Source organism: Miscanthus floridulus, chromosome 8 (assembly GCF_019320115.1).
Source record: "Miscanthus floridulus cultivar M001 chromosome 8, ASM1932011v1, whole genome shotgun sequence".
Classification (NCBI taxonomy): Eukaryota; Viridiplantae; Streptophyta; class Magnoliopsida; order Poales; family Poaceae; genus Miscanthus; species Miscanthus floridulus.
This window is the reverse complement of record NC_089587.1, coordinates 123482459-123505201: the sequence shown is the minus strand read 5'-3', so window position 1 is coordinate 123505201 and position 22743 is coordinate 123482459. Positions and strand designations below refer to the sequence as shown.

General features: G+C 47.2%; 1 long non-coding RNA gene across 1 annotated transcript; it reads right to left on the bottom strand.

Moving 5' to 3' along the window:
- Positions 1–599: 599 nt before the first annotated feature.
- Positions 600–10690, bottom strand: LOC136473467 (uncharacterized). Its single transcript, XR_010762635.1, has 4 exons — positions 10509–10690; positions 8811–9528; positions 8184–8518; positions 600–874 (listed from the first exon to the last, which is right to left on the bottom strand). It is a non-coding gene; the product is annotated as an uncharacterized lncRNA (long non-coding RNA).
- Positions 10691–22743: the final 12053 nt, after the last annotated feature.

The following is a 22743-nucleotide window of genomic DNA, read 5'->3' as shown; positions in this document are numbered from 1 at the left end:
TGGAGAAGGTGAATGCCCCATCTCGCATTTCAGTGCAAGGTCGATGGAGCTGGCGGCATCACAGTCCGGCGAGAAGGCATGCGAATGACGTCGCTGCTTTCCTGCTCGCCGACTTTCTCATCAAATTCCCTATGAATTACGAATTAATTAGTAGGAGATAGGAATGCCATCCTGAACCCTGTCAACAACAAAAAGTAATCGGTATTTACCATAATTTTAATCACCGACATGGACTTGTGCATCAATGCAGAATCAAATGAAACAGAATAACAATATTGTCTAGAGCAGGAAACAAACATATCAAAGCAGGAAACAAACACAGATATAATTTGCTCCCACGTCAACATCATCTCCAGCAACAGCTTTGTTGGTTCATGCATGCACGCTCCAAACAGGAAGTTAAATGTCCAGTGTTCAATGTGTCATAGCCGTTTGTTCTGGACGCTGTGCTTTCCAGATATTGACCCTGTTCGCTTCTCTTATAATCCGTACTTTTCAGCTTGTTTTTTCAGTCGAAATAGTGTTTTTCTCTCGCAACAAATCAGCCGGAACAGTATTTCGGCTTGTTTTTTCAGCGAAGCGAACGGGGCCATTACATCTTTTTAAAGGAAAAACAAACAAACATTACAATTTCTCGGTTACGGAGTACAATACAATTTATAAATGTGTAATAGCAGATAACCGACGATCATATCAAAGCAGTGTTAAATGTGTCATTGCTGTGGTTTCCAAATATTCAGCCTGCTCGCTTGTTGGCTTCAGCCATGGCTTATCAGCCAGCCATCAGTTCAAAAATCAACCAGCGAACAGGCCGATTACATTACATCATCATTGGGCATGGGTGCAGTCTGACGAGCCAACCAACAATCTGTGCCTGCATGATAAAGTTGAAAGACATGAGGACTCCGATGCAAGCCAAGGTAGAATTAACTAAATCAACTTAAATATTGGACTTGAGCAATGCAAGAAGCTGAGGCATGCGGTACATACATACATACATACATACATGTGTATATATAGAAATGGAGACGCAGCATGGACGGAGTTGGCCCCGCCGCTGACATTGACCAGGTTAGCGCAATGTCGGCAATCAGCATTATTTATGGTTTCACTCTCGCAGGATCCTGTCATTACTGTTAGGATTGCCCGCTACGGCTACTTGTAGTTGTTCCTGCACGTTACCCTCGAACTGCACACAGTCGGCGAAGCTTTTGAGCCTAATTTCCTTGAGGTTCGCGAGATACCTTAGCCCTGACAATTTCTGTAGTCCCCACCAACCTTCAATCCGTAGCAGCTCAAGTTTAGGCGTCGTTCCGTATTCAAACTTAACAAATGCAAGTACGTTACATATCATAGGAAGGTCAAGCAGCACGAGAGACGGGAAAGATCCCAGCTGTTTGAAAACGAGCTCTTCACGCTTGAACGAACACCGGCCCATAACGAGTATTGCAAGATTTGGTAGCTTCCCAACGGCCTCTATGGCATCTTGTTGCAATTCTGCAGACCTTAGATGTAGCCTTGACGGATTTTGAAGGTGATGGATCCAGTCTGTTAATCTGACTAGCTAGTTTACCATCCAGCTTGAGGGTTTCAATGCTTCTTGGAGGCCACAAACTCCCATCCAAAGATGAATCCAATTCAAGTGGACGAGAAGTAGAACAGTTGACTGACAAAGATAGCAGAAGATTTAAACTAGCAATGGCAGACCAGAATTCCTTGTTGTTTGTTCCTGATATGTTTTCTATACATAACTTACGTAGCTGATAAAGCTGTGAGAGTTCCTCTAGGGGTGTCCTTCTCTTTCTCAAGTACTCCTGCTCTAACACGGGCCAATGAGCACAGGGCATTCAAATTTCCAATCCCTCTCGGAACAATGGCACCACCATACCCTGTTCGCTTGGCTGATAAGCCATGGCTAAAAATACTGTTGGCTGATTTATTGTGAGAGAAAAATACTGTTCATTGGCTGAAAAAGTATGGCTTATAGCGAACAGGACGGCAGATTCTCTATGGCTGTCCGTCTAACATCCAGTGTGTTTAGGTTCCTTATTAAATTCCCCAAAGAGTTAGGCAGTCTTCTAACTCCCAAGCATCGTTGCAGAGAAATATACTTTAGGTGAATAAGCTCCCCGATTTGATTAAGGTGATGGTCCTCTATTCCTTCCGTCCCTTCCAAGTCCAGCACTCGAAGAAACCTCATCTTTTTAGAAATGAAAAAGGAACTCTGTTCTCCAAACACAGTCAATGACCGCACATGCGACAAGTCTAGGATTCTATCAAACACATCCTTGTCTGTTGTCCGGCTGCTGCGTATGGCAAGGTGACGTACCGCACCCTGCGTATTACTACTACTTAAACCGCACTCTCCCTCCATTTCCATTGTGAAAGAAAGGTTTTCCTCCCTTGCCATTGAGATGCATATCTGGCGCATGATATCATGAAGCTGACAAGAGCCAATTCTGCCACTAAAAATATTCACTTCTTCCCCTGGCAGGATCATGCTCCTGTCCAAAAGCTCTTCAAAGTACTTGTCACCAACTTCCTCTGCAGTCATGCCATGCATCTCCCATGCATATCCCTCTGCAACCCACCGCCTGATTAGCAGCTTGAGCCTAATCTTGTGGTCCTCTGGAAAAATGGACAAGTACAGGAAACATGCCTTGAGATGATAGGGTAGGCCATCATAGCTCCTCACTAGGACAGTTTTTATTGTTCTAAGCTCTGGACTGATCTCCAACTCTGTTACGGTGGGAAAGGTGTACCAGCGCCGTAATAAGAAGAATGGCTAAGTTAGTTGTGCGGGGGCTTGCACCTAAGTGCGGCCACCAGGGCTAGGCGTGGGAGCCGGTTTGGGCTCCAGCCGGTTCAATAGGAGTTAGTTATCAGGAGTGCTATTTTAGTTGTAGTTTGTTTTGTTAGCCCTTAGATTTAGTAGAGGTTTGTTATTGAGTTGGTATAAGTGTCAAACAATCTGAAGGAATAAAGATAAGCCTGGGATTGAGTTTATCTCACCTTGGGCCCTCGGGCGTTACTGTTCACGGTCCCCTGTTGCCACCGAGTTCCCAAGCCAGGCGCCGAGCACGGCGCCGCCAGTTCGTCGTCGGGGTTTCAAGCCCAGGCATCTCATCTCCCACTCCTACGCCCTCAGATCCTTAAGCCCCAACAACCTGGTATCAGCCATGTCTGGTCCTGGGTCATCAGCCGCCACCGTCGTTCCAACCACCGCCGCTGCCACCGCCGCCGCCACCACCTCCGCACTCCCTATGCTCACCACCTCTGCGCCCATTGTTGCCACCACCGCGTCGCTGCTCAGTTCGCAATCCGCGACCCTAGCATCTCCCACCGAGGCCTTCAACGCCTTGACGACGGCCATCTACGCGATGCAACGCCAGATGGGGGACATCTCCTTGCGCCTTGCTGCTGTGGAGAGCCGGCCCTCGTCTTCGGGGCAGCCGTTCTTCCAGTACGGGCTTCTGGGTTACGGCGGCATTCTAGCGCTGCCTGCGTCGAGCCCGGTCATCTCGGAGTTCCCGCTATCCGCACCGTCTTTCTAGGCTGCACCACCAGTGCCGACAACGGGAGTCACCATCACCGGAGCCTGTCCCTGCCACCGCCATCCACGGGTGTCCCCATCACCCAGATTGCCTTCCTGCACTCACTATCGCCCGTGCCTTCACTATCATCTATCATGCAAGGGGCAGGGGTCGCTACGCCGCCACCTTCGGCCGCGATGCACACACCGCAGCCACTGCCTCATCTACCGCCGGAGCCGAAGGGCCCTGCTGTTCCATGCTACCATAAGCTGTCCTTCCCAACCAACCTATGACGGCAAGGAGGACCCGCTCGGCTGGCTGCTCAAGTGTGAGCAGTTTTTCCGTGGCCAGCAGACTCGCCACGCGGATTGGGTCTGGCTCGCGTCCTACCACCTCACCGGCAGGGCTCAGATGTGGTACACAATTCTGGAATGTGACGCCGACAGGCCCGAGTGGGAGGAGTTCAAGCGCCTTTGTCATCAGCGTTTCGGACCCCCGCTCAGTACCAATCATATGGCGGACCTGGCACGCTTACCCTTCATGTCTTCGGTTGATGCGTACCTAGATGCGTTCCAGGGGCGTATGGCGCACGCCGGCCGACTCTCGCCGTACCAGCAGGTGCAGCTGTTCACCGGTGGCCTTCCGGACCACATCCGCGTCGACGTAGAGCTCCATGACCCACAAGATCTCCAGCGGGCCATGTGGCTGGCACGCGCGTACGAGCGGAGGAATGCTCCTGCACCGCTCGCCTTGCCAGCGTCGCCGACTCGACTGCCTCGACGCAACGCGGGGGCTGCACCAGCACTGACCGCGTCGGCGGGTTCCCAGGGGAGTTCGGCATCAGCTCCACCCGCGCCGACAGCCACTACACGATCATTCAAGCGGCTATCACCTGAGGAGATGGCTGAACGCCACAAACAGGGGCTCTGCTATAACTGTGATGAGCAGTACGTCCACGGCCATATGTGCGCCGGCTCTTTTATCTGGAGGCATCTGACTACATCGTTGAGGAACCAGACGACGCCGATGAGGCGCCAGCGGCACCTGCAGCAGCAAACCCGCCACCCTTCAACCCCGATGCCCCCATGATCTCGCTCAACGCCATTACTGGCATTCGGACAGAAGACACCATGCAACTCTACATACAGATTGGCAATGAGCAGTTTGTTGCGCTCTTGGATTCGGGGTCCATGCATAATTTTGTACGCGGCGATGTCACCCGACACGTTGGCCTTCAGTTCCACCCCTGCCTGGGTGCTGGGGTCATCGTCACCAACGGTGACCGCGTGACCTGCCGTGGCCTCGCAGAGGACGTCGCCATTCGCATCGCCGATGAACAGTTCTCCATCAACTGCTACTCGATCCTGATTGACGGCTACGACATGGTCCTCGTCATCACTTTTTTGAGGATGTTGGGGCCCATCCTCTGGGACTTCAATGACTTGTGTATGGCATTCTCACGCAGAGTCCGCCGCATGTTCTGGCGCGGCATTGGCTCAACACGGCATGATGTACAATCAACTCAACGCCTCCATGCACTTTGCCAAGATGGGCCAGCTCTTATGGAGCGCTTACTGCAGTCCTTCGAGGACCTCTTCGCCGAGCCCCAGGGCTTGCCACCGGTCCGCTCATGTGATCACAGAATACATCTACAGCCCAACATGGCGCCGGTAGCAGTCCGCCCCTACTGGTATCCACAGCTACAGAAAGCAGAGCTAGAGTCCTAGTGTGCTGCTATGCTGTCCCAGGGCATCATCCGGCCAAGTACGGCGGCATTCTCAGCGCCGGTGCTACTGGTCAAGAAACCAGACTCCTCCTGGCGCTTTTGTGTGGATTATCGCGTTCTCAACGAACGCACAGTAAAGGACAAGTTCCCCATTCCAGTGGTCGAGGAGCTCCTGGATGAGCTCAAAGGCGCCAAATTTTTCACCAAGTTAGATCTCCGTTCGGGCTACCATCAAGTCCGAATGCATGCTGATGACATCGAGAAGACGCCCTTCCGCACGCATCATGGGCACTTCAAGTTTTTGGTCATGCCATTCGGCCTGACCAACACGCCGACGACTTTCCAGAGCCTCATGAACACGGTCCTTCGGCCGTACCTATGTAAGTTCGTGTTGGTTTTCTTCGATGACATATTAATCTACAGCCCTTTGTGGACGTCGCACCTCCAGCATGTCATGGCTGTCCTCACAGCGTTGCACGAACAGCAGCTGCGCATCAAGCGCAGCAAGTGTTCGTTCGCCACGTCCTCCATCGCGTACCTGGGCCACATCATTTCCGCGGATGGAGTGGCCATGGATCAGTCCAAGGTGGAAGCAGTGACATCGTGACCTCAGCCGCGCTCAGCGCGGGGTCTCCATGGCTTCCTTGGCTTGGCGGGCTACTACCGCCGCTTCATCAAGAACTTCGGCGCCATCGCTGCGCCCCTCATGCAGCTCCTACGCAAGGACGCCTTTCTGTGGTCAGAGGAGGCCGCGGCGGCGTTCACGGCGCTGAAACAAGCGCTGGCTGTGGCCCCGGTTCTCCAACTACCAAACTTCGAGCTACCCTTCACGGTGGACTGCGATGCGTATGGGTCGGGGTTTGGCGCTGTGCTGCACCAGGGCACGGGTGCCATCGCGTTCTTCAGCCGGTCATTCTCGCCAAGGCACATGAAGCTAGCTGCGTACGAGCGGGAACTAATTGGTTTGGTACAGGCTGTTTGTCATTGGAGGCCCTATCTTTGGGGGCATCGCTTCGTAGTGCGCACCGATCACTATGCGCTCAAGTTCCTGCTCGACCAGCGCCTCACCACCCTGCCTCAACACCAGTGGGTCTCCAAGCTGTTCGGCTATGACTTCACCGTCGAATTTCGGCCGGGGCGCCTGAACGTGGTGGCCGACGCGCTGTCTCGGCGTGATGAGGCTGCTAATCATCTCCACGCCCTGTCAGGACCATCCTTCGACCTCTTGGACAATCTCCGCCGCGAGCTCAAGGGGGACACAGCACTGTGCGCACTACGGGACTCGGTCGCCGCTGAACGCGGCGCCCCTTGGCACGTCGTGGACGGCCTCATTCTTCACGGCACCCGCGTCTTTGTGCCGGCGCAGTTGGCGTTGCTACCCACAGTGCTGGAGCTTGCCCACTCGGTTGGACATGAGGGCGTTCAGAAAACCCTCCACCATCTGCGCGCCCAGTTCTACGTTGAGGGCGATCGTGCACAGGTGCGCGACTTTGTGCACGCCTACGCCGTCTGCCAGAAGAACAAGGTGGACTCCCTTCGACGGCGGGGCTGCTGCAGCCCCTGGAGGTGCCATCGCAGGTGTGGTCCGACATCTCGCTCGACTTCATCGAAGGACTGCCGCGTGTTAATGGCAAAAGTGTCATCTTGACGGTGGTCGATCGCTTCTCCAAGCATGCACACTTTATAGCGCTCAGTCATTCGTATACAGCGGCGTCGGTTGCCAAGGCATTCTTCGAGGCCATCGTTCGCCTGCACGGGTTCCCCAACTCCATTGTCAGCGACAGGGATCCCGTGTTCACTGGCAATGTGTGTCGGGATCTGTTCAAGTTGGCGGGGGTCAAACTCTGCATCAGTGCGGCGTTCCACCCGCAAACTGACGGCCAGTTGGAAGCAGTGAACAAGACCATTGCCATGTATTTACGCTGCATCATCGGCGACCGCCCCCGTGCTTGGTTGGAGTGGCTACCCTGGGCAGAGTACTACTACAACACGTCCTACCACACTGCCTTGCGGACTTCGCCATTTCAGGTTGTTTACGGTCGGCCTCTACCTGCCTTAATTCCCTATACTGCAGGCACATCGCGCACCGACACCGTCGACGCGCTTCTCCAGGATCGAGACGCCTTCCTGGCTGAGGTGCGCGAACGCCTTCTCTAGGCCTAGGAGTATGCCAAGCGCTACTACGACGACCACCATCGCCCCCTGGAGTTTGCAGTGGGCGATTGGGTATGGCTCCGCATCCTTCATTGACCGGTGCAGTCGCTGCTGCCGGGACCGCGGGGCAAGCTCAGCCCGCGGTTCGCCCCCGTTCCAGGTGACCGAGTGCATTGGCGACGTCGCGTACCGGCTGTTGTTGCTAGAAGGAGCGCGCATCCACAACGTCTTTCATGTTGGCGTCCTCAAGCCGTTCCGGGGGACTCCTCCAACAACGCCCCTGACCCTTCCTCCACTGCGCCACGGCCGTCGCCTCCAGCAACCAGCCCGTGCTCTGCGTGCCCAGCTACGGCGGGGCACTTGGCTTGTCTTGATCCAGTGGGCGACATTGCCTGAAGATGAAGCCACATGGGAGCCACTGGAAGAATTCCGCGCTGAGTTCCCTGCCTTCCAGCTCGAGGACGAGCTGTTCGTCGAGGGGGGGAGTGATGTTATGGTGGGAAAGGTGTACCAGCGCCGTAATAAGAAGAATGGCTAAGTTAGTTGTGCAGGGGCTTGCACCTAAGTGCGGCCACCGGGGCCAGGCGTGGGAGCCGGTTTGGGCTCCAGCCGGTTCAATAGGAGTTAGTTATCAGGAGTGCTATTTTAGTTGGAGTTTGTTAAGTCAAGTTTGTTAGCCCTTAGATTTAGGAGAGGTTTGTTATTGAGTTGGTATAAGTGTCAAATAATATGAAGGAATAAAGATAAGCCTAGGATTGAGTTTATCTCACCTTGGACCCTCGGGTGTTCCTGTTCGCGGTCCCCTGTTGCCACCGAGTTCCCAAGCCAGGCACCGAGCACGGCGCCGTCGGTTCGTCGTCGGGGTTTTAAGCCCAGGTCTCTCATCTCCCACTCCTATGCCCTCAAATCCTTAAGCCCCAACAAACTCTGCATTAATGCCATCATTTATCTTCCTCCATTCGGTGGCAGTTTTAGGCTTGGTGGCTAGAAACCCGCCTATTGTTGATATTGCCGGGGGAAGCCCATCACACTTCTTTACAATTTTTCTTGCTTGTTCCATCATGTCGGAGCCTAATTCCATTTCCGCAGCGCTGTTCTTAGAGACCTACGGTGAACAGAATACCACGTCTAAGTAACAATAGCATATATACTCCCTCGTTTCAATTTACAGCTTATTTTGACTTTTTTAGATATGTATTGTATATCTACGTACATAGCAAATACTATATACCTAGAAAAGCCAAAACGACCTATAATTTGGGACAGAGAGTGCGTGTAATTCCATGTCTGATTGATATTAGTATCCAACAATCATTTAGAACGAAGAAATGTGACGTTTTATGTAGTTGGTTACTCTATCTAGAAAAAGAAGAGCTGTCTTACTAGCTAGTTCGTACCTTCTTTTTGAAGAGTTCAAGTGCTATATTTTCTTCCAGACCACTAAGGTTGCACATGTTCTTGTCCACTTTTGAACAATGTTTGGCTATACTTTTTTCCCTCGTAGTAACTATGATCCGTCCAGCATTTTCCAAGCAACTTTTGACCAAGTCCCATTCTGTGATGGATGATATATCGTCAAGAACAATAAGGCACTTGTCTTCATTTAGAAGCTTCATTAGCTTTTGGGTCAGCTCTTTTAGTCCCATCTCAGATGTTTCTTTACTCAATTCAGGAGAGTCCATTGCTAACTTTCTAATAAGCAACTCTGGGTTGAAAGGGCGTAGTGCAGTAGCCCAAGCACGCTTCCAGCCGCCAAGCTCTGGGCTTCTGTACGCGCTTTGGACAAGAGTGGTTTTTCCGATACCCACCATCCCCCACACTGAAATAACCTGCTTACTTCCCGGTTCTCCAACTAATTCAATCAGCTTAGATTTCTCTGTTTTTCTCCCAAAGGAGCACTTCATCAACTAGTGCCATCGTCTTGCTACGCTCAAACTTGTTTCCAGCATTTGACTCAAAAGCTTTGTCTCTACCCTCATCTTTATGTTGTTGTTCTTCCTCTTGTATTTCACTGTTGGACCTTGCTGAGTTCTCAATAGCCAGCGACATGGTAGTAACTCCACAGGGATAACTGACTGGTTGATCACAAGCCTAACTCCTCCAAACTCTAGCAATCTGGTACTCATCCGGGATTTTTCCAAAGTATTAAAAAGTAAAGCAAGCGTAAGTACATGTCGTACTCAACAAATATAACATGAGGTTCATGAGGCTCAAAAGGTTGACATTGGTTTAACTGCGATTAGCTTTTAGTGAGTCATGATTTTTAGCAATTGAGTAGCAACAAGTTTATCACAAGCCCATGTAACCACATGATCAGGTAAACATGAGTAATGAATAGCATAAACAATTTAATCAATAGTGATCATCTATTCCGTAAGAGTTTCAAGGCTGCTCGTGACCGTGAGCACGACTGTTATAACAGTTTTACACTCTGCAGAGGTGGTACACTTTCACCATGAGCCGTGATTTACCCTTTCGCCCGAGGCGGCCAATCTTTTGACCCAATACCAAGGAAGGTCGGCAGGGTTCACTATGAAACTTTTCAAAGGTTCGTCTAACAAGTTAGGGCCGCTAGGTTTCCAATTGGCAAGCAGATGTAGGAACCCCCTTTCGAATGGCATAATTCCTTCACAGCTATACATATAGGAACAAAGGCTGTCCTATACCCGACTCGGCAAGCCCCTCTTGCTCCATAAAGGTACCCACTAACAAGCTAGAAAAGGTCCTCATACTTGACTAAAGTTAGAGCCATATGGCCATCACAGTTGTACTGTAAGTCCCGGTGACCACTTATAGATAAGTCCTTAGTGAGAGGAATCTAGAGCACCATAAAAATAATGCTCTAGCCCCCTTATTCCAAGTTGCTAAAAATCATATTTTAATGTTTATTGCATATACCATTAGTCAAGTTACAAGATCATGGTTATTGAATTAGAGCACTAGCATCGTACTACCCAATGCAATGTCCCACAGGTGTCAAGGTACAAGATATAAAAGCTAGGATAACCTTAGGGGTAACAAGGTAGACACATGCACATGAATTAAGTGTATTAAAGGTGAATAGGACAACAAGGATGATCCTATGCTATACTTGCCTTAACTCTGATCTTCTGCTGACTCTTAACCTCCAAAGGATTGCTTCTTGGTCATCAACGCAAAGCTCACCGACAGGACATGAACATAAATCACCACACAAGCATCCAAACAGACATGCATAACATACAAATATGACTAGATTAGAACAATTCATCAATCAATAAAAAGATTTGAAAACTAATCTACGCATTGCCACGAACACACAGACGCGAAAAACATGCTAATCGAAGCTACGATGCAAAAGAAACGTCTACCGTAAGATTTACTTTATAAGAGAAAAAGAAAACTATAGGTTTCATTTATTTTAAATAAATCATGTATAAGATAGTTCAGATAAATAGATGGATTGAATTAGGTCAAATTATATTTGATTTGAAAAACCAAAATAAAACTAATATTATTTTATTATTTAGAAAAAGATCGAAGTAGAAAATCTAAATTGTTTTTAATTGAAAATCTAATTGCATATAGATTGATTAAATTAACATTTTATTTGAAAGCACAAAACAGGCTACACAATGTTATTGTTACGTAGATTACATCATTATGAATCTAACGCAACTTGAACGGGTCAAAACGGAGCTAGAACGGAGATTTTTTTTTTGACTAAAACAAGGTCAGTGGTAGATGTGTAAATATCCGGAATAAATCAAAATCAGATTTAAATCAAACCAGGGACGGCGGGTTGGATATCTAGAAAAGTGAGGGGGGTCTCTGCAAAATGGTGGAGCTGACCGGGTTGACCGGTATTTGACTTCGGTCAAAACATATCTGGGCTGTAGATTCAATGATGGATGGCTAAGGATGATTAGATGTATGTGTATTTCCATTGTATTTCTAGATTTGTTTTTTAAAGGAAAACGACCCCAAAACGTATACATGATGTCATGTGATGTCATCAAGCTAGGAATCGGAATTAGAGCAAGGCAGCACGCACGGTGCACGGCCGGTGCTTCGACGCAGCAACGTTTCTTGCGCATGCGTGTAGAGGGAGCGCAGGGAGCTGCTCGCTCATCTCGGCTGTGGGTTGGGCACGGCACCGCTGGAGCAGCCGGCATTGGTGTGGGAGGCGGTGTTGCCATGGCCGGAAAAGCTTGAGCCTTGCCGGAATCAAGAATCCAGCCTCGCTTGGCCACAGGGATGGTATGGGGATGAAGAGGAGGCATCCCGAACTCATCTAGTATGTTGGCGTTCACGGCGGTTGAGCAGAGCAGAGGCATCACGGAGCTAGCTAGCGCGGCTCGGACTCGACGTCGATACCCCAGCGAAGCAGCACGGTCGACACAAAGCGAGAGGGATGTCCAAGACTAACCTTTGCGCGATGATCGGAGAAGCTATTGCGGCGGCGGCAGAACGGCGACGGCCATGGATAGCTTTTAGGGTTTAGGCGCTTAGGTGCGGCAGCTAGGGCACGGCGGCGGCTATGGCTTGGCTTGGCGGGTGCGGCAGAGGCCTCAGGTATCTATAGGGGCGCTCTGCTTGGAGGCCACGCAAAATCTCAGGGGAATCGGGGCTTCGGCGGCGCGGATTTTCACCCAGGCAGAGTCCGGCTCGATGCCGACTCAAGGTGGAAGACGCCACCGACGCGTGGCCCGGCACGTCAGCGACACAGGGACAAGGCCCGACTGTCATCCAGAGAGGAAGGGAGGGCGGCGTCTGCGCGGGCTTCTGGGCTTGCGCCGGAGTCCTGGGCCTCATCCTCGCTGGGCTGGAGTGGAGAGGCGGAGCAGGCCGCTGCTGGGCTTCCAGGCCAGAAGAGAGGGGAGAAGGAGAGAGAGAGGCCGAGGGCCTTTGGGCCAAAAAGAGTGAGGGGAGCGATTTTTTTATTTTCTTTTTCTTTTCAATTCAAAACCATTTTCAAATTTTTTTGAATCCATTTGAGTTTTTAAGTGAAAGCCACTCATTACAACAAATCATATGCACCAGCATGTATGCACAACAATGTTGCTAAATTCCTATGATGAATTTTAGTTTTAATGAAAATTTTTATTTTCCTATGTTTTCATGAGCACAAAAATTTGTAATTAAATCATTTTAGCCCTATTTCCAAAGAAGCGAATTTTAGGGTGTTACACTTTTTCTGGAAAATTCTCATAGAATTGCCTCACAAGGCTCCGGATGAGCTCTGTTGGGTCAAAAGAGTGCATGATTGTAACCCATGCCCTGAATCCACTAGTAGAGAACAGACCTTTGATCCTCGGTCAAAATGGGCTCTAGTCCCGGAATTTTTTGCCCCCGGGACTAGAGATACCTTTAGTCCCGGTTGGTGGCTCCAACCGGGACTAAAGGTCCCTGCCCAATGGCTACTGCACCAGACAGAGGTGGCAGGGACCTTTAGTACCGGTTGGAGCCACCAACCGGGACTAAAGGTATACTTTTACTCCCGGTTGGTGGCTCCAACCGGGAGTAAATGTCTACTCCCGGGCCGTGTGAAAGGTCCTTGTTTGGTTTTGGTAATTTAGTGACAACTTAGGTGGACTAATTGTGTTTATGTGAGATACACAGGTGATTAGTCCACAGGTACATGTGTATGAGCAACATATGCCATGAAGGTGAAAATGGCTTGGAGATGTTGCAAAGCTCACACATGTGATGATGAAGGAGCTTATTGCACATGAGACATGACATTGAGTCATGTGATCAAGGTGGAGAAGATCAAGACATGACTTGGCTTGATGGACCGGTTGCAAGCGTGAAGGGCAAGTCAAAGGCTTTGGAGTGATGGACCGCGTGGCGGTGAAACTTGAGCAAGACTTGGCGCCGATGGACGATGGCAATGGTGAAAAGCAAGTAGAGTCAAGATCGATGAACCAATATGATCATGTGATGATATGAAGTGGATCATATCATTGTTGATCGTGTTGGTGCATGTGTTGCATCAACATTGGAGGAGATGGAATGGAATGCGCAAGGCAAAGGTATAACCTAGGGCATTTCATTTCACCGGTCATAGGTGTGTAGAGAAGTTTATGACCGGGTTTAGGATAGATGGCCGTACTATCAAGAGGGGCAAACTTGTTTGCATATCGGTCATCTAGTGCCACTCGAGTGATCTAACTTTGCATTGTCGCTAGGATCGAGTGGCGTGGCAAGTTGAGTGGCTAACATCCTTTGGGAAATGATTGTGAAAATGCTAACACACATACACATGGTGGTGTACACTTGGTGGTGTTGGCACATTTACAAAGGAGGTGGTGTTTGCAAGGGTGAGATGGGTTTGGGTCCCTGGTGCGTCCGGTCAGGCTGTCGGTCGGCACAGCGCTTAGGGTTGAGCACCGGACGCTGGTGCTGCGTCCGATCGCTTTCGACCGGACGCGTCCGGTCATGCTCGGGAGCTTACTGGAAACGACCGGACGCTGAGGGTCCAGCGTCCGGTCAGTTGAAGTGCTGCGTCCGGTCGGCAGATGACCGTTGGGATCGGAAGATGACCGTTGAACGCAGGGGACACGTGGCGAGTATCGCGTGACCGGACGCTGAGGTCCAGCGTCCGGTCGATCGGACCGGAGCGTCCGGTCGTCCCGATCGTTGCCCAGTGAAGGGGTAACGGCTAGTTGAGCCCTTGGGGCTATAAATAGAAGTGGCCCTCGGCCATGGCTGGAGGGGAGCACCTCAAGGGACTTAGTGTCCATGCTTGTGAGTGCTTGGGAGCCCTCCATCACACATATACTTGATAGTGATCATTCGATTGTGTGAGTGAGCGATTCTAGTGCGATTGCATCGTGAGGTTGCATCGAGTGGCACTAGGTGATCGATTTGCAAGCCGGTGGTGCTTGTTACTCTTGGAGGTTGCCACCTCCTAGACGGCTTGGTGGTGGTCTCCGTCGAAGCGCGCAAGAAGCTTGTGCGGCGCTCCGGAGAAGTGCTTGTGAGGGGCATTGTGCTCGCCCCGCGGGAGCCGCGAAGAGCAACTCTAGTAAAGCGTGTCATTGAGCTACCCTCACTCAAGGGGTAGGTTCTTGCGGCGCCCGACGTGCGGGCTTAGCGGGTGATGCTAATTAGCCGCCGAACCACCAAGTGAGCGGTCGACACAACGGGGACTAGCGTGTTGGCAAACACGTGAACCTCGGGAGAAAAATCATCGTGTCAACCTTATTCTTCCCGTTGGTTTGCATCCCCATTACACAAGCTTGCAATTACTTTTATACATATTAAGCTTGTGTAGTTGCTCTAGTAATTAGATAGCCTGTGTAGCTTGCTAATTACCTTCTTGCTTGTGTAGCATAGAAGTAGCTCCCTTGCGTGGCTAATTTGGTTTTAGTAACCTTGTTAGTCACATTGCTTAGTTTGTGTAACTAAGTATTTGCGCTCTCTAATTAGGCATTGGTTGCCTTGTTATTGAGCATTGCTAGTGTGCTTAGTTAGCTTTGTGCTTTTGCTTACTAGCATGTGTAGGAGCTCCCTTGTCGCTTAAAGTACTAGTGGCATAGGTTTGTGTAACCTTGCTCCTAGAATTGTTTAGGAGAGCTCTAGCTAGCCCGGCACCTTTGTTGCATAATTGTTATCTTTGCAAGGTGCTAGTGAACATATATAGTGGGGTATAGTCTTGGCTAGACCGATAGTTTTAATTCCGCATTTGTATCGGTTAGCCGACACGATTAAGTTTTAGAAAAGACTATTCACCCCCCCTCTAGTCGCCATCTCGACCCTTCAAGTGGTACCAGAGCTAGGTCTCTCATTTGTGGTCTTCACCGACCCGAGAGGATGGCGGCTTATGGGCTAGATGTTGATTGTCCATACATTTTTGATGGCACACACTTTACACGATGGAAAAATTGGATGATATGCAATTTTAAGTTTATTTGCCCTCAAATGTGGTGGATGGTAGATGTAGGCTTTTCTCATGTGTTAGATGAAGATAATCTAACTCAAGCACAAGAGAAATGCCTAGATCTCGACATTCATGCTACTAACATCATGTATAGATCTTTGCATGATTGCATATTTGGAAAGATCATGAACATGAAGACCGCCCATGAGATTTGGAGTTATCTCAATGAGAAGTATGGGACGGTCTCCGATGATGATGATGAGCCCAAGGAGGAGGCACATGAGTGTGTTGAGCATAACCACAATTTGGTGATTGTGGAAGATTGCTCCACCTCATTGTCAAGTGAGAATGATGATGATCAATCCACTACAAGTTCACTTGACAAGGTTAATGATGATGCCACAAGAGTTGCAAGTGAAGATGCTACCCCATGCACACTTGATGGTAATTATGGTTCATGCTCAAGCCATGATGATAATGCTACTACAAGCTCTCCATCTACATCACCACATTGCTTCATGTCACAAGGTGACACCAAGGTATCAAATGGTAATGTGGTTGATCATGTTGAGTCATATGATGAGCTTGTTAGTAGACTTGCTAGCATGACCATGTCTTTAGAAAATGAGAAAGCTAAAACATTGAAATTAGAAAATGAAAACTCATTTCTAAAGAACTCTTGTGAAGAACATAAGAAATTGCTTAATGCTTATAAATCTTCACTTGATGAGCTTAAATTGAATCATGAGACACTTCTTGCATCTCATGATGAATTATTAGAAAAACAAGCTTCTCTCATTAAAGTGTTTACAAAGAAACTTAAAAATAATGAGAACTCATCACATGGGTCAAAAGATAAATTGCAAAATGTTGCTAAACCTTGTGATGTAGAAAAGAAGCATGTATCCACCTCTTGTGATGATTTATTAGATATGTCATGCTCTTCACATATAGATGCTTGTTCTACTTCTATGTCTTGTATGACTAACATTTTGAAGGAGAACAATGAGCTCAAAAATGAAGTGAAGAAATTGAGAAATAAGTTAGAGAGGTGCTATAACTCAAAAGTCACCTTTGAGCACATATTGAAGACTCAAAGAATCTATGGTGACAAGTGTGGCCTTGGCTTCGAGAAGAAGATGACAAAGGGCGAAAGAAAGAGAGAAAGAAAGATGAAGAAGATTCAACAAAGAAAACTCTCTCACACCATGTGCTACCGGTGTCATGAAGCGGGACACCTTGCAAATGGTTGCCCTAACATTGAGAAGCTCAAGATGATGAAAGAAGAAGAGAGGCTAAAGCATGTCAAGTGCTTCAAGTGCGGCACTTGGGGTCATCTTACCTCGATGTGCCCAACCAAGGAATTGGTGAAGCAACAAGTGAAGCCTCAACCAAAGCCACAAGTTGAGCAAGAGAAGACACCCCAAGAGCAAATTAAAATCAACCAACATGATGGTGATGATTTGATGATCAAGAAGAAGAAAACAAGAAGGGGTGGAAAGTCAAGGCATCCAATGCAAACTCAAGATGCCAAGATGATGAGCAAGATTGAAGATGACAAGAAAATCAATGCTCACATCAAGTGCTTCAAGTGTGGAAGTATGGGACACTTTGCCTCTAAGTGTCCTAACAAGCTTGAGAAGAAGGCTCAAGCAATCCATAAAAGGCAAGGCAATGAGAAGCACCTCATGAGCAAGGAAGAGAAGGCTCAATCAAAGAGAAAGTGCTACTCATGCCGGGAAAGGGGACACATGGCACATTCATGTCCCCTAGGTAAAATTTCTAAGCCTATTTCAATTGATGATCATGATATGCTTAGAAAGGATGGTAATGGTACCTCTATGGTTGCTATTGCAAAACATCCCGCTACTCATACTAAGGCATTGCCTAAGTATGTTGCTCCTAACTTGAGAGGACCCAAAGTTGTTTGGGTACCATCAAAAAGTGGATGATTGATTGTAGGTACCATCGGCATTGGAGACTTGATTCAATTGATCTCACATTGTTCATCATATGTTGAGTCAAGATATGAAGCTTAGTGCTCATCCAATCCCAATGCCATGACTAATTGAATGAAGTCCAAGTGCTACAACATACAAGTATCATATTCAAGTTGTGGTGATTTATTGAAATATTTGATGACTTGCAAATAATTGAGTTGAAGCTTGCTAGTTGGATGATCATGAGCTAACCAAGGTATAACTCTTGTTGATCATTTCATTTGGGTGCATATGAGTTGATTGAATTGGATAAATATGCAATGTTGCTTGCTATAAGATGATTGAATGGATAAATTGATTAGTAATCAAGTTTGGATTGATTTGTGTTGGATAAATTCATGAGATAATATTTAGTAAGTGGTTTGAATGGATATATGTCTTATGGAAGTATTCAAACAAGTTAGTATCAAGTTTGATTCATATTTGATGAAGTATAGCTCAATTGCTTGAAATCTGTCCTATATTCAAAATCTGAGCTAGCTGTGATCATAGCCATGTTTGAGTATTGAAAACTTATTGGATTGGCATGAAAATTTGTGTACATGCTCTAGACTTATGGTATGAGATGCTGTAGAAATTTCATGGAAATTGGATAAGAAATGCTTCGGTTTTGGAGTGGTTCTTGTCAGCTATAGTGCAGCAGTTTTCAGCATGTAGCAGTGGTGGAAGAAGTAAAATTTGGCAGTTCATATGAGATCAAATGAAGCTAAAATTTTTATGGCTGCTAGATAACTTAGTGAAGCACACCTCCACCAAATTTTGTGGTATTTGGATTTGTACTTTGAGAGATATGCTTACTTCTTTGGAGAGTACAGAATCTGCCATAAAAGTGACAAGTATTGGATTGATCTAGAGTCACTTTGATTGAAAGGTCCTCAAGTTGGAAACATGTTTACAAGTGTTTGAGGCACCTAAGTTCGGTTTTGAAATGATCTAGAAGCATGACAAGATATGAGTACAAGGTTATTTGATTATGGAGTGTATTTTGCACATATTTGGTACTCAAATTACAAGATCAAGATCAAACTCAAGATGAAGATGAAGTTTAAGTTCTAGTTGTGATTGGAGATCATTTGGTAGAAAGAAAAGGACTTAAACAAGTAGAAAGAAAAGGACTTAAAGAAGGAATCAAATTTACTCATCAAGATAAGTCCATCACTTGGATCAATCAATCAAGTTATTTCAAGTGAGTATCAAGAATGGTTCTTGGAGAGAGGTCACTTCTCCCTAGTGTAGGGGCTTGCCGCCTATGTGTAGGTAAACCAAGTGTGGTACTTGGAAGGCTAACATGGAAGTGGTGATCCGAGGAACATTTGAGATGCTTAGTTGAAGCAATCAAAAGGGTTGATCAAGAAAAGCAAGCAACACCCAAAAGAGAGCTAATCATGATATTTCTAGTTGTACTCTCAAATTGATACTCTCATGCAAGCAAAGATCAAAAGATAAAGCAAGTCAACCACAACAAGAAAGTGCACTTGATCATAAGTGGTATTCATTTCATATGGGTGAAGAATGAGATTCAAATTGGTATCTATCGGTCTTCACCAAACTTTTAATTGGACTTCACATTGCTATTGGAGTAATAAATTGGAATCTATGTGACTATCCTCTACTCCAACATAGCAAAGGTATCATTGTAATGTGCATGATCATTTCATTCCTTACTAGTATGTGGTTAGTGCATATAGTACATGCTTCATAGGATCATGCATTACAAATGAAATGTTTTAAATTCATAGCCTACCACTATTGCTTGAATGATTACTTGATCTAGTGGTTAGTACATGAATTTGTTCATGAGCTAGTAAACCCAAGTACTTGACTTAATTTGGATTGCTAACAAGTGACAAGTACAACATTGACAAGATAACCCTTAAAAGAGGTGTGAAGAAGCTTGTCATTGGTTCAAACCGAACTTGGAAGCTTAGGCAAAACAATTTAGTTCAAGTCAATCATAGAAGCTCATGATAGTGATATGAGTACAAGCACAAGACAACAATGCAAATGGATATCTAGTTTGTATGTTTCAACTCACAAGTGATATCTTAAGTGGTACTCATGAAGATAGCAAATGTTCAAGAAATGGTCTTTATTGATAAATCAAACAAGTGGTTCCATACTAGAAGATTCTTTCAAATGGTATTCACTTCCTACAAGTGGTATCTATATATATAGTAGACGATGGTTCCACAAGTGATCCTCAACTTTAAGTGATCATCAAATAAAGAATGCATCCCTCACCTACAAGAGCTTAAGTGAAATAAAATGGATGACCCATACATAGAATGATAAGATACAAGTAGTACAAGTTGCAAATTCTAAATGGTATCTACATGTGGTGTCATTCCAATATTCAAGTAATGTCCATCAAAAATGCAAGTCTCAACCGTCTACCCCAAAGTGCACACCTTTGCATCAATAAGAAGCACACCTTTTATGGAAATTGATGACAAAGGGGGAGAGATTGTACAAAGATATGAAGCTTGGGGAGAGATTATACAAAGGGGGAGAGATAAGAAGATAAGATATGAAAAAGGTTGGACATGGACATGGACAAAGAGGGAGCAACATTGGAGAAAAGAATGGATCACAAGTCTTGGACAAGAGAAGCACACAAGTAGGGGGAGCAAGCTCATGAACTTTGATTGCATTTGATATGTGCATATTCATGTGCTTGCTTGCATTGCATAAGCTTTCAAATTCAATATGCATGCTTGTGTGGTGTATGCTAGTTGTAGAACTTGAATGATGATTTGATAACTAGCATGCATAGGATGATAGCTAGACACTTGGTATTCTTTAAGTAATGCTAGTACCTTGCTTTTAATGTTGATCTCATAAGGTATCTAGTGTTTTTATTGCCAAGTGATATCTAGCTAACCATGGTGCTAAGGATGAACTTAAAGGTGCAACTACGATTGGTACACGCTTCAAAGGTTTATTCTATACACCTTAGCATCATTTTGTAGTATTTACTCTCCCACAATTTCAATCTATGCATATGTGCAAGCTTCAAATTAAATACACTAGCACATATGTAGGGGGAGCTAATACTACCATTTCGGGTTTGTGGTACTTGTCCAAAATCATTTTAACATGGTAAAATTGCTTGGGCAAGCAACATGAATCCAAAAGAGCTTAATTTATATATCTTTGTAGAGTTGTCATCAATTACCAAAAAGGGGGAGATTGAAAGGTCCTTGTTTGGTTTTGGTAATTTAGTGACAACTTAGGTGGACTAATTGTGTTTATGTGAGATACACAGGTGATTAGTCCACAGGTACATGTGTATGAGCAACATATGCCATGAAGGTGAAAATGGCTTGGAGATGTTGCAAAGCTCACACATGTGATGATGAAGGAGCTTATTGCACATGAGACATGACATTGAGTCATGTGATCAAGGTGGAGAAGATCAAGACATGACTTGGCTTGATGGACCGGTTGCAAGCGTGAAGGGCAAGTCAAAGGCTTTGGAGTGATGGACCGCGTGGCGGTGAAACTTGAGCAAGACTTGGCGCCGATGGACGATGGCAATGGTGAAAAGCAAGTAGAGTCAAGATCGATGAACCAATATGATCATGTGATGATATGAAGTGGATCATATCATTGTTGATCGTGTTGGTGCATGTGTTGCATCAACATTGGAGGAGATGGAATGGAATGCGCAAGGCAAAGGTATAACCTAGGGCATTTCATTTCACCGGTCATAGGTGTGTAGAGAAGTTTATGACCGGGTTTAGGATAGATGGCCGTACTATCAAGAGGGGCAAACTTGTTTGCATATCGGTCATCTAGTGCCACTCGAGTGATCTAACTTTGCATTGTCGCTAGGATCGAGTGGCGTGGCAAGTTGAGTGGCTAACATCCTTTGGGAAATGATTGTGAAAATGCTAACACACATACACATGGTGGTGTACACTTGGTGGTGTTGGCACATTTACAAAGGAGGTGGTGTTTGCAAGGGTGAGATGGGTTTGGGTCCCTGGTGCGTCCGGTCAGGCTGTCGGTCGGCACAGCGCTTAGGGTTGAGCACCGGACGCTGGTGCTGCGTCCGATCGCTTTCGACCGGACGCGTCCGGTCATGCTCGGGAGCTTACTGGAAACGACCGGACGCTGAGGGTCCAGCGTCCGGTCAGTTGAAGTGCTGCGTCCGGTCGGCAGATGACCGTTGGGATCGGAAGATGACCGTTGAACGCAGGGGACACGTGGCGAGTATCGCGTGACCGGACGCTGAGGTCCAGCGTCCGGTCGATCGGACCGGAGCGTCCGGTCGTCCCGATCGTTGCCCAGTGAAGGGGTAACGGCTAGTTGAGCCCTTGGGGCTATAAATAGAAGTGGCCCTCGGCCATGGCTGGAGGGGAGCACCTCAAGGGACTTAGTGTCCATGCTTGTGAGTGCTTGGGAGCCCTCCATCACACATATACTTGATAGTGATCATTCGATTGTGTGAGTGAGCGATTCTAGTGCGATTGCATCGTGAGGTTGCATCGAGTGGCACTAGGTGATCGATTTGCAAGCCGGTGGTGCTTGTTACTCTTGGAGGTTGCCACCTCCTAGACGGCTTGGTGGTGGTCTCCGTCGAAGCGCGCAAGAAGCTTGTGCGGCGCTCCGGAGAAGTGCTTGTGAGGGGCATTGTGCTCGCCCCGCGGGAGCCGCGAAGAGCAACTCTAGTAAAGCGTGTCATTGAGCTACCCTCACTCAAGGGGTAGGTTCTTGCGGCGCCCGACGTGCGGGCTTAGCGGGTGATGCTAATTAGCCGCCGAACCACCAAGTGAGCGGTCGACACAACGGGGACTAGCGTGTTGGCAAACACGTGAACCTCGGGAGAAAAATCATCGTGTCAACCTTATTCTTCCCGTTGGTTTGCATCCCCATTACACAAGCTTGCAATTACTTTTATACATATTAAGCTTGTGTAGTTGCTCTAGTAATTAGATAGCCTGTGTAGCTTGCTAATTACCTTCTTGCTTGTGTAGCATAGAAGTAGCTCCCTTGCGTGGCTAATTTGGTTTTAGTAACCTTGTTAGTCACATTGCTTAGTTTGTGTAACTAAGTATTTGCGCTCTCTAATTAGGCATTGGTTGCCTTGTTATTGAGCATTGCTAGTGTGCTTAGTTAGCTTTGTGCTTTTGCTTACTAGCATGTGTAGGAGCTCCCTTGTCGCTTAAAGTACTAGTGGCATAGGTTTGTGTAACCTTGCTCCTAGAATTGTTTAGGAGAGCTCTAGCTAGCCCGGCACCTTTGTTGCATAATTGTTATCTTTGCAAGGTGCTAGTGAACATATATAGTGGGGTATAGTCTTGGCTAGACCGATAGTTTTAATTCCGCATTTGTATCGGTTAGCCGACACGATTAAGTTTTAGAAAAGACTATTCACCCCCCCTCTAGTCGCCATCTCGACCCTTCACCGTGGCTGCGCCCGGGGTTGGAAAGTTACCTTTAGTCTCGGTTGGAGCCACCAAC